The sequence below is a fragment of the Salvelinus fontinalis genome, chromosome 10 (genome assembly GCF_029448725.1).
Source record: "Salvelinus fontinalis isolate EN_2023a chromosome 10, ASM2944872v1, whole genome shotgun sequence".
In the NCBI taxonomy this organism is placed as follows: Eukaryota; Metazoa; Chordata; class Actinopteri; order Salmoniformes; family Salmonidae; genus Salvelinus; species Salvelinus fontinalis.
The window spans coordinates 33,101,156-33,114,273 of record NC_074674.1 but is presented as its reverse complement, the minus strand read 5'-3'; positions in this window follow the sequence as shown (position 1 = coordinate 33,114,273).

The following is a 13,118-nucleotide window of genomic DNA, read 5'->3' as shown; positions in this document are numbered from 1 at the left end:
ATGTTTAATTAGAAGTAAATGGCAACTTAAAATTTGCTTTTACATCATATTGGATTTCTTCAAATAAATTCTTACTATTAAACACCCAAAGCAATACTTAACATTTAATTTATGTCACGCAACATGCTGTGTAATTCCTGTCTGAAAGTTAGGCATGCTAATAGGCAAGTCATTGTTATGTGTTCATGTTGTCTCAATTGATGGTAATGAGACAGGTACAAGTGTTTAGACTTTTTTATTGTCAATAAAGTTTTGAATGAGCGATACTGCCAGATATCAAGGTGTATAACTGCAAAAATAAACACTGACATGTCATTGCTTGTGTTCTTTAACCTCTCTAGGGTATGTGGGACGGTAACGTCTCACCTCGTCAACAGCCAGTGAAACTGCAGGGCGCAAAATTCAAAACAACAGAAATCCCATAATTACAATTCCTCAAATATACAAGTGTTTTACACAATTTTAAAGATACACTTGTTGTAAATCCAGCCACAGTGTCCGATTTCAAAAGGCTTCATGACGAAAGCACACCAAACGATTATGTCACGATCGTGTGGCGGATTGACGGACCAAAACGCAGCATTTGGAAAATAAGCCATCTTCCTTTTATTTTAAAGACGACGAAAAATAAACACGAAACACTTAATACAAACTAACAAAACAACAAACGATCGTGAAGCTAATAAACGTTGTGCACACACACAGGCTACAAACGTTCTGACATAGACAACTACTCACATCGAATGAAAGCCTATGGCTACCCTAAATAAGGCTCCCAATCAGAGACAACCGAAATCAGCTGTCTCTAATTGGGAACTCATTCAGGTAACCATAGACTCTCCTAGATAACTAAACATACATAGACAACGCTAGACATCTGAACTCAACACAAACCCATATACTACACCCAATAACCCCTTTACCATAGAAACACCCAAAACCAACAAAACACAAACATTCCCCATGTCACACCCTGACCTAACTAAAATAATAAAGAAAACAAAGAATACTAAGGCCAGGGCGTGACATAACCCCCCCCTTAAGGTGCGAACTCCGGGCGCACCATAAACCAGTCTAGGGGAGGGTCTGGGTGGGCTTCCATCCACGGTGGCGGCTCCGGCTCTGGTCGTGGTCCCCACGTCACCACAGTCCCTAACCGCCTCCTTAGCTTCCTCCAAAAGACCCCCCTCCACATTAACCCCATTGCATTAAGGGGCAGTTCTGGACTAAGGGGCAGTTCTGGACTAAGGGGCAGCTCCGGACTAAGGGGCAGTACCAGGGTCAGGGGCAGTACCAGGGTAAGGGGCAGTACCAGGGTAAGGGGCAGTACCAGGGTAAGGGGCAGCACCAGGGTAAGGGGCAGCACCAGGATAAGGGGCAGCACCAGGGTAAGGGGCAGCACCAGGATAAGGGGCAGCACCAGGATAAGGGGCAGCTCCGGACTGAAGAATGGCAGCTCCGGACTGAGGGACTGCAGCTCCGGACTGAGGGACTGCAGCTCCGGACTGAGGGATGGCCCATGGCTGGCTGACGGATCTGGCTGCTCATGGCTAGCTGACGGATCTGGCTGCTCATGGCTGGCTGACGGATCTGGCTGCTCATGGCTGGCTGACGGATCTGGCTGCTCATGGCTGGCTGACGGATCTGGCTGCTCATGGCTGGCTGACGGATCTGGCTGCTCATGGCTGGCTGACGGATCTGGCTGCTCATGGCTGGCTGACGGATCTGGCTGCTCATGGCTGGCTGACGGATCTGGCTGCTCATGGCTGGCTGACGGATCTGGCTGCTCATGGCTAGCTGACGGATCTGGCTGCTCATGGCTAGCTGACGGATCTGGCTGCTCATGGCTAGCTGACGGATCTGGCTGCTCATGGCTGGCTGACGGATCTGGCTGCTCATGGCTGGCTGACGGATCTGGCTGCTCATGGCTGGCTGACGGATCTGGCTGCTCATGGCTGGCTGGCGGATCTGGCTGCTCATGGCTGGCTGGCGGCTCTGGCAGATCCTGTCTGGCTGGCGGCTCTGGCAGATCCTGTCTGGCTGGCGGCTCTGGCAGATCCTGTCTGGTTGGCGGCTCTGGCAGATCCTGTCTGGTTGGCGGCTCTGGCAGATCCTGTCTGGTTGGCGGCTCTGGCAGATCCTGTCTGGTTGGCGGCTCTGGCAGATCCTGTCTGACGGACGGCTCTAGCGGCTCCTGTCTGGCTGGCGGCTCTAGCGGCTCCTGTCTGGCGGACGGCTCTGTAGGCTCATGGCAGACGGGCGGCTTTGCAGGCTCATGGCAGACGGGCGGCTTTGCAGGCTCATTGCAGACGGATGGCTCAGATGGCGCTGGGGAGACGGATGGCTCAGATGGCGCTGGGGAGACGGATGGCTCAGATGGCGCTGGGGAGACGGATGGCTCAGATGGCGCTGGGGAGACGGGCAGTTCAGTCATCGCTGTGCAGACGGCAGACTCCTGCCGGCTGAGGCGCACTGTAGGCCTGGTGCGTGGTGCCGGGACTGGTGGCACCGGGCTGGTGACACGCATCTCAGGGCTAGTGTGGAGAGCAGCAACAGGACGCACAGGACTCTGGGGACACACAGGAGGCTTGGTGCGTGGTTTAGACACTGGTGGTAAAGGGCTGGAGACACGCACCATATAGCTAGTGCGTGGAGGAGGCACTGGTGGTACTGGGTTGGGGCGGGGAGGTGGCGCCGGAAATACCGGCCCGTGCAGGCGTACTGGCTCCCTTGAACGCCGAGCCTGCCCAACCTTACCTGGTTGTATGCTCCCCGTCGCCTGACCAGTGCGGGGAGGTGGAATAACCCGCACCGGCCTATGTAGGCGAACCGGGGACACCATGCGTAAGGCTGGTGCCATGTACGCCGGCCCGAGGAGACGCACTGGTGACCAGATGCGTTGGGCCGGCTTCATGACATACGGCTCAACGCTCAGTCTAGCCCGGCCGATACGTGGAGCTGAAATGTACCGAACCGGGCTATGCATGCGTACAGGAGACACCGTGCGCTCTACTGCGTAACACGGTGTCTGCCCGTACTCTCGCTCTCCACGGTAAGTACAGGGAGTAGGCGCAGGTTTCCTACCTGACTTCGCCACACTCCCTTTAAGGCCCCCCCCAAGAAATTTTTGGGTTGTACTCACGGGCTTCCAGCCTTGTCTCCGTGCTGCCTCCTCATATCGCCTCCTCTCGGCTTTAGCTGCCTCCAGCTCTTCACGAGGAAGGCGATATTCTCCCGGTTGTGCCCACGGCCCCTTACCATCCAGTATCTCCTCCCATGTCCACGAATCCTGTGTAGGTGGGTCCTGTTGCCGCTTTCCATGCCGCTTGGTCCTGTATTGGTGAGTAGTTCTGTCACGATCGTGTGGCGGATTGACGGACCAAAACGCAGCATTTGGAAAATAAGCCATCTTCCTTTTATTTTAAAGACGACGAAAAATAAACACGAAACACTTAATACAAACTAACAAAACAACAAACGATCGTGAAGCTAATAAACGTCATGCACACACACAGGCTACAAACGTTCTGACATAGACAACTACTCACATCGAATGAAAGCCTATGGCTACCCTAAATAAGGCTCCCAATCAGAGACAACCGAAATCAGCTGTCTCTAATTGGGAACTCATTCAGGTAACCATAGACTCTCCTAGATAACTAAACATACATAGACAACGCTAGACATCTGAACTCAACACAAACCCATATACTACACCCAATAACCCCTTTACCATAGAAACACCCAAAACCAACAAAACACAAACATTCCCCATGTCACACCCTGACCTAACTAAAATAATAAAGAAAACAAAGAATACTAAGGCCAGGGCGTGACAGATTATGTTAGGTCAGAGCCAAGTCACAGAAAAACACATTTTTCCAGCCAAAGAGAGGAGTCACAAAAAGCAGAAATAGAGATAAAATGAATCACTAACCTTTGATGATCTTTATCAGATGACACTCATAGGACTTCATGTTACACAATACATGTATGTTTTGCTCGGTAAAGTTCATATATACATCCAAAAATCAGAGTTTACATTTGCGCGTTATGTTCAGTAGTTCCAAAACATCCCAAAATTTTGCAGAGAGCCACATCAATTTACAGAAATACTCATAATAAACATTGCTAAAAGATACAACCGTTATGCATGCAATTTTAGATCCACTTCTCCTAAATGCAACCGCTGTGTCAGATTTTTAAAAAACTTTACGGGTAAGCACACCATGCACTAATCTGAGTACAGCGCTCAGAGACCAACACAACCCAAAGAGATATCCGTCATGTTGTGTAGTCAACAGATGTCAGAATAGCATTATAAATATTCACTTACCTTTGATGATCTTCATCAGAATGCACTCCCAGGAATCCCAGGTCCACAATAAATGTTTGTTTTGTTCGATGAAGTACATCATTTATGTCCAAATCCATCCTTTTTGTTCGCGCGTTTAGCCCAGTAATCCAAATTCATGACGCGCGATCACTAGGTGCGGACAAAAAGTCAAAAAGTTCCGGTACAGTCCGTAGAAACATGTCAAACGATGTATAGAATCAATATTTAGGATGTTTTCAACATAAATCTTCAATAATGTTCCAACCGGAGAATTCCTTTGTCTTCAGAAATGCAATGGAACGCAAGCTAACTCTCTCACATGAACGCGCCTGGTCAGCTCGTGGCTTGGCAGACCTCTGACTCATTCCCCTCTCATTCGCCCCCACTTCACAGTAGAAGCCTCAAACAAGGTTCTAAAGACTGTTGATATCTAGTGGAAGCCTTAGGAAGTGCATTATGACCCCATTTCCACTGTATCTGGGTAAGCAAAGAGTTGAAAACCTACAAACCTCAGATTTCCCACTTCCTGGTTGGATTTTTTCTCAGGTTTTTGCCTGCCATATGAGTTATGTTATACTCACAGACATCATTGAAACAGTTTTAGAAACGTCAGAGTGTTTTCTATCCAAATCTACTAATAATATGCATATCCTAGCATCTGGGCCTGAGTAGCCGGCAGTTTACTCAGGGCACGCTTTTCATCCGGGCGTGAAAATACTGCCCCCTACCCAGGAGAGGTTAATCTGAATTTCTTTGAAAGACGATCTACAGCCAAACAATGTGCCAAACAATGTGTTTATCAGGACATTGTCAGTGCAACTCTGTCTTGGGTTTATTTCCAGATTTGTTTAGCTTTCTGTAAATTGGCCCAGAAATTCAGGCACTTTTCTTGGCTATAACGCAAACACATTTTCTACCTTGAATATATACAACAGGCCATCTGATATCCACCGGGCAAAATCTATGAATGAACTTAACAGAATCAATGGGAGAGAGTGAGATAAATATCGAAGTGGTGTCAAGAGACTGTAGCAGGCCAGTCTCCATACTGTATACTGTATATCATGTGAAATGTAAGGTTGGAAGATTATTAAATAAAACATCTGACAGGATTGAATATATGAGGCAATGGGAGGGGGAGCCACTCTGCTGCAGGGTGTTTGGTGCACCCAAATGGATATAGGGTTAGATTAATGGTAATTATCTAACATTGACATTTGTTTGTCAATGGATCTAGTCCAAAAAATGGCAATCTACCATAGTTCACTAAAAGAAGCCGGAAGATTGCCTCACTAATAGATCACTATCGTTACACTATTTTCTTTGCATGATGAACAATAAGGTTCTATTTTATGGTAGTGAAAACTCTTTGTTTATGATCAGTTATTGTCACGCTACAGACTGACAAGATTCTTATCTCTTTCCTGTCATCTTATCTTCTGCTCCCTCTGTGAACTGTTTCCTCATCCTCTCTTTCCAAGCACAGCAGGGAGGGACTGGATGTCTTGGACTGGCCCTGATAAACACCAAACACAGGCCAGGTCACAGAGAGGCTGTGTCAGCATCACACAGCCTGGTTTGGCAAACACCAACAGTAAAACATGTGTGGATTTTGGTTTTACTATCCTTGTGCAGACCAGATGTCCTCACAAGGATTGTAAAACAAAGAAAATTGGGGGGACATTTCACCGGTCCCAACAAGGAAAATGGCTGTTTTTGGCATAGAGGTTAGGTTTAGAGTTATGGTTAGAATTAGGGTTAGGGGTTATGGGTTAAGGTTAGGAGTTAGGGTTAGGTTTAGGGGTTTGGGGTTAATAGGGTTATGGTTATGGTTACGGTTAGGGTTAGCGGTTAGGCAAAATAGGATTTTGAATGAGAATCAATTGTTTGGAGCCCACAAGGATAGTGTGTGTGTGTGTGTGTGTGTGTGTGTGTGTGTGTGTGTGTGTGTGTGTGTGTGTGTGTGTGTGTGTGTGTGTGTGTGTGTGTGTGTGTGTGTGTGTGTGTGTGTGTGTGTGTGTGTGTGTGTGTGTGTGTTTAAGAGTGCATGCATGCATGTCTGAGCGTGCATGTGTGCGTGTCTAAACGCACCTGCCTACGTGTGTGCAAGCATGCCCGTGTACCTATGAACGTGTACAAGGTGTGCGTGTGTGCGTGCAGACCTGTGTGAGGGAGGGAGAGAGAGACAGGAGGGACTGTGAGACTGTGGTTGACCAGACGTGCATGTTTGTGATTGCTTCTATAGCGGTACTGTGAAGGTCATACAAAGAGAAGGATTCATCTTAGGTTTTCCTTTCACTCCCAACCACGTTCCATTCAATATACAAACGGCAAATAGGATTGTGTGTTCAGGCACTTGAATTAAATAATTTCAGAATGCTGCCAGAAAGAAATATTAAGGTTTATTTATTAATATTCATGTGATGTTATAAATATGTCTTTATACTAAGTCAAGAGATATCTTATTGAATGCAGCCCTCTTACAGTATTGGTTGATCTGTTCATTTTGTATATAATAACTCTCTGTGGTGAGGGATGAATGTCATTCTCTGCAGCGATGTTTAGATGATAGGATGTCTATCTACTGAAACCTGTGTTTGTTCTTCAACTCTGGTCTAACTTGGGTTCTGCCACAGAGCTTTTAATTTCATGCTATAGTTATTTTGTTCAAATCCAGCGTGTTCTGTGAACAGCATGCAAAAAAGGGAGAAAAAAATACAAGAAAATATTGAATCATAGGACACAGGTTAGTTACTCTGTAAGCTATACTTTTTTCCATTGCAGTTTTCTGTGCTGTATTGCAAAGTACAGTATTGCAAAGTACAATATTGAAGTTTCGCTCTATGTCAGCTTTGGTACTGCTGGTCTCAACCAGTGTTAGCAAGGGATAATTTGAGAGAATAACAAGAGAAGCCAGGCAGGCATGCATACAGTGCCTTCAGAAAGTATTCTCACCCCTTGTCTTTTCCCACATTTTGTTGTGTTACAGCCTGAATTTTAAATTGATTAAATTGATATTTTCTATCACTTGCCTACACACAATACCCCATAAGGTCAAAGGTGAATTATGTTTTTAGAAATGTTTACAAATTGCTTCATTTAAAATTAAAAGATGAAATGTCTTGTGTCAATACGTTTTCAACCCCTAAGTTCAGAAGAAAAACATGTGCTTATCAAGTCACATAACAAATTGCATGGACTCACTCACTCTGTGTGCAATAATAGTGTTTAGCATGATTTTAAAACATTTTATCTTTATTTAAGTATGCAAGTCAGTTAAGAACAAATTCTTTTTTTCTATGACGGCCTAGGAACAGTGGGTTAAACTGCCTTGTTCAGGGGCAGAAAGACAGCTCAGGGATTTGATATTGCAACCTTCTAGTTACTAGTCCAACACTCTAACCACTAGGCTACCTGCCGCCCCTAATGACTACCTCATCTCTGTATCTCACACATACAATTATCTGAAGATCCCTTAGTCGAGCAGTGAATTTCAAACACAGATTCAACCCAAAAGACCTAACTCAGTTCCTGGAGAGGACGGAAACCACTCAGGGATTTCACCATGAGGCCAATGGTGACATTAAAACAGTTACTGAGTTTAATGTCTGTGATAGGAGAAAACAGGATGGATCAACAACATTGTAGTTACTCCACAATACTAACCTAATTGACAGACTGAAAAGAAGGAAGCCTGAATATATTACAAATATTACAAAACATGCATCCTTTGTTCAATAAGCCACTAAAGTAAAACTACAAAAAATGTGGCAAAGAAATTGACTTTATGTCCTGAATACAAGGCTTTATTGTTTGGGGCAAATCCAACACAACACATCACCGAGTACCACTTTTCATATTTTCAATCATGGTGGTGGCTGCATCATGTTATGGTTTTGCTTGTCATCAACAAGGACTAGGGAGTTTTTTGGGGGGATAAAAAGAAACGTAATAGAGCTAAGGACAGGCAAAATCCTAAAAGAAAAACTGATTCAGTCACTGGGAGACAAATTCACCTTTCAGCAGGACAATCACATAAAACAAATATACACTGGAGTTGTGCACCAAGAAGAGAGTGAATGTATCTGCTGAGTGGCTTAGTTACAGTTTTAGTCTTTCTGGGTAACTCTCTAAGAGTTTAGAGAATTACCCAGAGTCTGGGAGCTTTCCCAGAGTCTGGGAGCTTTTCTAAGAGCTTCTAAGAGCTTTTAGAGCTCAAAACTTAGAGAGTTACCCAGAAAGACTCACAGTTGTAATCACTGCCAAAGATGATTGTATTATGTTTTGACTCAGGGGTGTGAATACTTATGTAAATTAGATATTTTGTATTTCATTTTCAATACATTTGCAAACATTTATAAAAACATGTTTTCACTTTGTTATTATGGGCTATTGTGTGTAGATGGGTGAGGATTTTTTAAAATATTGAATCCATTTTAAATTCAGCCTGTAACCCAACCAAATGTGGAATAAGTCAAGGGGTATGAATACTTTCCGAAGGCAAAGTATACACACGTGCACACAAACACAATCAGAGCCCTTGACTGTCTGTCAGTAAACAGGGACACTACTGCCTTTGTGGTCACTGCTCCTCCTTTAAAGGGATTCGGTACTGCTATATGTACTGTCAATTTGTCACATGGTAAGACTAAAGCATAAAAAGAGCCCCTATGGATAATAGTATATACTGTATTTGAAATGCGCAATGGAATGATGTTATTAAATGAGTCACAGGAAAAAATATACAGTGCTCTATCTTAACCATTTGATCCATCCCATATTGAAGAAGGATGTTTATCCATGTGGGATCAAAGCATCATAGATAATGGACAGATAATGAACTGAGATAGAATTCATGTAATTGAAAGAATTGTCTTGAACAAGGATATCCATTTGAACCGTCTCATTATAACCTCTCTGTCTATTTCTCTTTGAGTCCTTCTGTCAATATAAATAGGACATGTTGTGCTTTGGTTTATATTGTGGCATGGACATTGTGTTCCTTTACATGTTATTGTGATTTTTAAAGACAGCAATGTGTGGGTGGATGCTGATGATTCAGAGATTCATCTGATGATTGTATTCCTACTGTGGAAAATAACATGAACAACCTTTAGAATATCAGTTTGTTCTTTCCCTCTTTCAACAGATGTTCATATTGCAAATGAAAAGTATTGATTGACAAAGTGTACCCTTGTCTAGGGTTATGTCTATCATCAACTACTGAGGAGAACAGAGGGGAAGGGAAAAGTGTGATGAAAGGCTCAAAATGGTTTTCTGACATGGCACGTTTTTTTGTTATGTCTATCTTTTGTGTGGACACATTTTTTTTTTTGCCTAATTAAAAATGATATGTTATGTATGTTATATACATTTCTCATTATCTCTGTTTTGAAACTTGTTGGGAAGATGGCTTCATACTGTTGGGTAAGTATGACTCATTACAGTTCTGCCAGACTGCCAGTGAAACTGACTTGTTGGATCACAGCTGCAATCAGTGTACTATAGCCTGATTGAATTGGAAAATTGATGAACAATTGTGTTGGGCTGACTATCAAGAGAAGATATTGACAAAAATGCTATTCGTCTCTGCATGATGAAACAAACAGTCAACAACTTGCTATATTTTCCATAACTTTTTGTGCATAACAGCAATTTGAGTTTGTTCACAATTTCACGCGTCAGTCAAACATGATTAGTATTTAGTTTGCTCTGGCCAGTCATGCAACTGGACATATGTTCATGTCTTGGCTCTAACAGCCCTATTGTGTGTTTGGAACTCACATGCTGTCTCTCAGAGCTGCTTACAGCCTGGCTGGTGTGCCACCTGCAGTAGTTTAGTACTTAGTGTGAAGTTTAGGCAGATTTAGCAACACCTACCGGATGCTGCTGTATATGGTCTTTCAAGGATTTGTCAGATCACAGTCAACAGATGTAAAGATGGACAGATAGATGAAAGATGGATGGATAGACAGGCTAGCAAACAGACACAGTATCACTTTCCAATCACAACTGATATACGGCCCTTCATGGCCGTATATAATTGAAACGACACTTAATAATACACAAACATGGTTGCAGGACTGAGGCCAGGCATTAGGGCAATGGATTGGCTGCATAAATCCTAGACAGGAGCTGGCCATATTTTAATAGACCAGCAAGGGACGGGAGCAGTGAGCCCATATCCACTAATTTATAGAATTTGTAGTGTGTTTGTGTGCATGTGGGTCTGTGGTGGGAGGTTTAAGAGGTTGATGACAGTGATGTTTTTAGTGGGGGGGGGGGGGGGGGATTAGTCTAGTATTTCCATTCTCTGGATTCTGCTGCCAGTCATGTGACCTCTCTGTCTGAGTGGATAGACACGGCTCATGCACAACACATCTGCTCAGAAGCACAGAGAATCCTTATAGAGGGCTAAATTAATAAATCGCCACAGAATCCACAGAAATCCACCTACTCACCCATACTACTACAGCCTACCTACTTTTACTCTCTAATCCTAGATTTCTCCTTTTCTGGACATTTAGTTCAAAGGCCCCCATCCATCCCTATAATCCAGGCGTTATCTGCGTCCATAATCTGGCAGTGACCCTGGATATCAAAGGAGGGAGTTTAGTGAACTGGCATTGCCTCCTTGCTAAACATAAAGTTCCAGAATTTGAGAGGAGGAATGGGTATCATGTGGACATCATGTACAAATCAACAGGATCAAATCAGAATAGACACAGTGCCCTCCGTAATTATTGGGACAAAGAAGCATTTCTTCATATTTTGGCTCTATACTCCAAAAGTTTGGTTTGGAATCAAACAATGACTATGAGGTTAAAGTGCCACAGATCCTTACCCTGCGGTTCCCAAACTAGGGGTCCTTGATATGAAAACGGGTCATGGGAGAGTTTCCTAAATTAAAATAAGTAAATAATAAATAAATACATAGAATTCAACCAATAAGCACCCTTAGATCATAAGAAAGGTCACTCTTGACCGTTGCACTTGAATCATTCCCAAGGAATGGCTAGTCCCGCTACACTGTGAAACCACACACTATTTCAGAGACTGATTTTACTGGCTGCAATTGATATGGTGAAAACAATGTGTGGGGAGGCAGAGGCACAGAAACGCACATCATTGCATTTGTCAGATAACACTGTTAAACAAATAATTTATGCTATTGGAAGCAATCAAGATTAAACTTTGACTGAACGACCCAAACTCCCCAGCTTGTGCTCTCCAAATGGATGTTAGCTGTGAGGGCCGAGATGCCCATGCATTGAAATTTTGCTCGCCATATATGTCGGGGGATGCTATTCACAAGGACAAACTGTAACATGATTCCCGAGCATGAAACGTCACAGGGGATGTTCAGTGTGCTGCGTGGCTATAGTGACGAAAAACAGATTCCATGGGATTGAATGTTGGGCTTTTGCACAGATAGGGCACCAGATAGGCCTCTGCACTCTAGTTATGAATGTGTCTCCCTCTGCCATATGGAGGCATTGTATGATACATCAAGAGCAACTGGCAGAATAAGAGCTGAGCACAGAACGCGGAGAAACAGTATTCTGCAGCAGGTAACTTTGTTTGCAAACTACATCAAACCACATACACTGTGCACACGCCTGTTCGCAAAACAATGTGGATACATGGGATCAGAGCATGACAATGTTCTATTTCATAACAAGGCTTGGTGGTAATCGAGGGGGAGTGATGTAAAGATTTTTTGCATTGAGAGAGGAACTGGAAATATTCACAATGAATATTTAAAAAAAACTGACTTTCTATGTAATGAAAAGAAAATGTGTGTCCTTGCCTATGTAACTGACATATTTGGGAAACTGAACAAACTGAACACAAGCATGCATGGGAAATCAGGGGATTCAGAGGAAATAATTATTATTGGAGAGAGAGTCTTTCAAAGCGAACCATGATCCCTTTCCCTCGGCTGTGCATGTTTCTAACAGAAAAAAAACATTAATAAGTGTCCCACACGATGACTGATGACTGCTCACCTCCAACGCTTGGAAGAGCACTTTGGACCTGCTTCCCAATTCGTTTGTACAGTGACCCTGGCTCAGTTGACATGCCGGTAAGTGAAATTGAACAGCTGATTGAGCTGTCATGTGACCGAATGCATTCACGGGTCAGTACGGAGGAGTTTTGGTTCCTTATTCAAAAGGAATATCCTGCCGTCTCCCTCTGAGCATTAATTGAGCATTAATGCCTTGTTCAAAACAACTGGCAACTTATAACTGGGAACTCAAATCTCTGATTTTAGTGCATTCAAGAGAACTGAGAACTCTGAAAAAACGAGCTCCGACTGTGATTTATTTTTTGAACGGTCACCCAACTCGGAATTCCAACTCGGGAACTTGGGCCTCTTTCTAGATCTCTGACTTTCTGACCTGAAGATCATTGACATTATCATTTTACCTCGTGTTTTTCAGATTTCCCAGTCTTGAAAGCACCATAAAACTCATGGTACCGTTCGCCAGCTCATATCTGTGTGAAGCTGGATTCAGTGCCCTTGTCTGCATTAAAACTAAATATCAATCCATTTTGGATGTGACACCAGAGATGAGGTGCTCACTGTCGACCATGCTCCTGTCACGTTCTGACCATAGTTCTTTTGTGTTTTCTTTGTTTTAGTGTTGGTCAGGACGTGAGCTGAGTGGGCATTCTATGTTGTGTGTCTAGTTTTCCTGTTTCTATGTTTGGCCTGATATGGTTCTCAATCAGAGGCAGGTGTTAGTCATTGTCTCTGATTGGGAACCATATTTAGGTA